At 39.5% G+C, this 4,551-nt stretch overlaps 1 pseudogene; it reads right to left on the bottom strand.

Moving 5' to 3' along the window:
- Window positions 1–396: 396 nt before the first annotated feature.
- Window positions 397–491, bottom strand: LOC147504158 (small nucleolar RNA R71; annotated as a pseudogene).
- Window positions 492–4,551: the final 4,060 nt, after the last annotated feature.

The raw sequence follows: 4,551 nt of genomic DNA, 5'->3' as shown, positions 1-4,551 counted from the left end.
ACCACCTGACACAATGCCTGACGAAGGAGAGACTCCTCTCTCGGACTTTTATAAAGCCTTGAGCGATAGCCCCAAATCTTGCATCGTTCTAGCGTAATCTAATGGGGATTTTTGAATCCCCAAATATTTTAATTTGTTACCCGCTTTTCACGGTTTAGACCATGAAAACCTTATCACACATCGCGTAGGATTGAACAAGTCCTAACAACATTCCACCATCCTACGGTTGGTGCGAGAACAAATTAAACTCGAGGGTATTCCCTTTCACCTTAGCCGATAAGGCGGCCTTGGTTAATCGCCCAAACGCCCTAATTCGTGGACTCGTGGGCTAAACTTTGTTCATTTGTTTATGGAACATTTTTACCCACCCCTAAAAGACGGATGAGATGCTTTCCAAGATTCATTTCTTTTCGACAAAATCCTCATGAATCATTTTCAGAGGCTTGGAATCGTTTCACCGATCTCCTTATAGAGTGTCCACATCATAACTTAGCTTAAAGACACGTTAGTTCGTGCCCTTTTTCAAAGGACTTCTACACCACCATAAAGAAGTCCTAGACATAATGAATGGGGTAGTTTCTTAAGCAAAGGAGCCTCGGAGGCTTATAAATTTTAGAGGATCAAACTAAGTGAAATAACAACTGGGGGTAGTGACGATATCCACCGCTCCGCTAGTTCATCAAATACAGTTTAAGGCCGCGGTATGTTTGAAATTAAACACGATCCCGAGCTTAAAACTCTAATGAATCACTCACTAAAAAGGTAGAGGCCATTTTGTTCAACAAAAGCCTATCCCCGCCATGAATGTAAATTCAAATCCATGTAGTTTCGGTTGAGCCCCTAAGCATCCCGACTTCCATCGTCCCTATAGCCTATGAACAGGCTTGTTCCATTAATAGTGAACCTAACGCCCTTGGAGACAAAATCCCAACTTCGGTTGGAGAAATAACCAACACGCCACACCTCCGTGGTACAATAATCAATATGTTAGGCCAACGCGGTTTTAACCAAGCTCCACCACGGCAAGGACGTGGTCAAGGTAATTTTAATAATTATAACAACCAAGTGCAACCTCGACAAGGTCAAGCACAAGGTCAAGGTAGTTATAATAATTATAATGCTAATAGAGGTATCGTTCCGGTAAATAATAATTATCAAAATCCACCCATAAATAATTCACGCGAAATAGTTCCAGTCACACCACCCGTGACTACTACACCCACACAACCGGATCGTCTTGACACCTTTATACAAGTGAGCCAAAAACTTTTCCAAACCATGGCTCAATCTAACCAACAGCTTCTACAATCTGTTAATAATTTAAGCCAACAGTTGGCCCAAGATAAAGCCCAACCCAAAGGTGTGTTTCCAGGTCACACAATACCTAATCCTAAAACAACAAACACAGCCTTTGAGGTAACCGATAATACTAGTAATGAATATGACAATGTAGGTGAGCTAAAGGCCATCACCACTCTGGATTCGGCAGAGTGGTTGATAACAAAGTAACTATGCCTATAGTTATCCCACCAAGAGCCCCTACACCCGCTATTTTACTAGATACCGAAATAGAAACCGAAGAGCCTACCACCGTAGAGGTACCGGTTAACACAACCTAAGAAACAGAAAGCCACGGTTAAACATCCAGGTGATACCATTGCTAAATATAGACAGAAACCACCGTTTCCACAAAAATTAGTCGTGTTAACTAAGGATACTAATTATGAGGAGATTAGGGACGTTTTCAAGAATCTAACTATAAACCTTCCCTTCCTCGAAGCTATTAAAAAGCTACCACACCATGCTAAGTTTCTTAAGGAGTTGTGTACTACTAGGCGTAAGATAAATATACCAAAAGATGCCTTTTTAACAGAACAATTCCCAACTCTATCTGAACATAATGGAATTATTAAGTACAAGGACCCTGGCCGTCCTACTGTACAATGCACTTTAGGAGATTCCTATACGACGGCCGTGTTATTAGACCTGGGGGCTAGTGTTAACTTACTCCCGTTTTATTTGTATAAACAAATAGGTCTAGACGAGATGCAACCCACTAAAATGACGTTGTAATTAGCTGATCGGTTTATTAAGTATCCTAAGGGTGTGGTCGAAAATGTGCTGGTAAAAGTTTAGGATTTTTACTATCCGGCTGATTTTGTCATACCCGATATAGAAGTCGCTAACGACTCTGTCCCGATCATCTTAGGGCGTCATTTCCTGGCAACTGCCAATGTGCAAATTAATTGTCGCGATGGTTCAATGTCCATGTCTTTTGGCCATCTTGCTGTTGAAGTAAATGTTTTTAAAACAAAGACACATTTACCCGATTCGTCTATGGATGGAGAGGTTAGCATGATCGAGAGCTTTGCTCGAGATTATTTCAACAACACGTTCCCTGATAATCATATGCCCAAATTTCTTTCCTTTGGAAGTTCAGACTCCAACATTTTCATCCCTACATTAGTCGATACACATATTACGGATGAGGATGAGATAGATGACTTTCTCAAAGATATAGAGGACTATCATAGTCACGTGGATATGACCAATCTAGATGAGGAATTCGATGAGTTTCTTAGAGCAGGTGATGATTCACCCTATCAATAACTACTTTGCACAACATCCACCTCGACTCCCCTCCTTCCACCCTTTCAAAGGAATCTCGAGTTTGCACTCGATCCTTTTGTTTCTTCAGGCTTCATAATTTTTAAATCCACCTAGTAAACAAATACTTGAGAAGAACAAAGCATTTGACACCTTCATTTCAGACTTGAAACAGTCCCTACCTACACCATGAATGAGTTTTGTGCTAAACCCACATCCTCATTTTTTCCATGCTTTCCTTCTACAACTTATCCATATCCACCATATTCTCCACAACCATTCACTTTTTCACACTTATTCACTAGGACACCCTCTCGTTCAAAAATGAAAAAGAAGGTGCATGTTAGGTTACGTTATAGGGTTATCCGACTTCGTTTTCAGTTCACTAGGATGTGTCATAGGAAATCTTGGTGCTTGATTGTGTTTGGATATGTTTTCTGTGATATTTATTTATGGAATGATCCACAACTATTTCGGTTGTTGATATATGATAAACTACATGTTCATACATATGTTTAGATAAAGTCTCGAAAGTATCGACTATAAACCACTCAACTTTTGTGTTTGGTGCATTTCCTTTCATTTCCATATATTGGTGAGTGCACCATTATTAATGTAACGGGCCCTCCCTATGGGTGTGTGGCTGTAAGTACCGGATCCTAAGTCCACGTTTAACATAATTCACGTTTTCCACTCTTGCATGTTTTCTCGGATTTTTGAGTCATGTTTTCTATGGGGTGAATTATGTCCTTCTTGCTTATTGTTTTTCATTATAAAAGTAAAATATATATATATATATATATATATATATATATATATATATATATATATATATATATATATATATATATTTATTTATTTATTAAAGAATAAATATAGTAATCTAGGAAGTCTCGAATCTGAGTTTAAAAGACCCACTTAAAAAAAAAAAAAAAAAAAAAAAAAAAAAATTTTCTAAACTTTGTTGTAAAAAATTTGTTTGGGGGTGGGGTGTTCGTGTTTCCGTCCTAGAATGTTTTATGTCCCATTAGAGTTGCTTAGGCCGTTTAATTGTATTTCGATCCGGATTGACATAATCTATGAATTTAGAGTTCAGTCGTTCGCATAACGTACATCATGCACGCACTTTGAGGCATTTCCACTATCTTATATGTCATCCACGGTCGGAATAGAGTGTTTTATGGATCATTGGATTGGAAATTCTCTCCTGATCATTTCCATATCTCATTTGCAAAAATCAGACCGGTAACGAAGCGACAATTTTAGTTTGAAGTTTCACGAAAAATCAAAAAATTCAAAAATTTCGAATTGGGCTTGGGCCCAACCCGCGCGCACCGGCAGCGCACCCGCGCCCTTACCTTTGCCCCAACAGTCACATTCATCCTTCCAAACCGCCATTAACGACCACCAAAGCTCCAAAACCTAAAAAAAAAAAAAAAAAAAAAAAAAAGAAACCTAATTAAACCCACGCCCACATTCAAATCAACTTCAAATCTTCTATAAATCCTTCCACCACCACCTCCACCAAGTAAAAAAAAAAGCCAAAAACCACCGAAAATTTCAAAAATTGTGAACTGTCGCGCCACCACCACTGTTTGATTCAGTCGGTCGACTCAAATTCCAAGACCACATCCCATTTAAACCCCCACTACATTCCAAACACTACAATGGCTCAACAACTTCGAATTTTGCCGGAGCAAGCATTTACTGGCAACCACTTCGCGCCGTTTTATGATGACGAAATGATTAGTAGAGACTGGAATAGCTTATGGTACTCAACCGAAGCCTTTTACCACGAAGACTTAGTCCGACGGTTCTACAACACGAGGGAGTTGGAGGGGACTAGAATTTTTGTTATGGTGGCGAAGAGGAGGAAGGAACTAACTACTGGGTTGTTGGCTGAGATTCTAGGCATTCCGCCTAGAATCCATCCGATGTCACGCT

Source organism: Coptis chinensis, chromosome 4 (assembly GCF_015680905.1).
Source record: "Coptis chinensis isolate HL-2020 chromosome 4, ASM1568090v1, whole genome shotgun sequence".
Lineage (NCBI taxonomy): Eukaryota > Viridiplantae > Streptophyta > Magnoliopsida > Ranunculales > Ranunculaceae > Coptis > Coptis chinensis.
The sequence above is the reverse complement of the archived record's forward strand: the minus strand, read 5'-3'. Positions and strand labels throughout refer to the sequence as shown.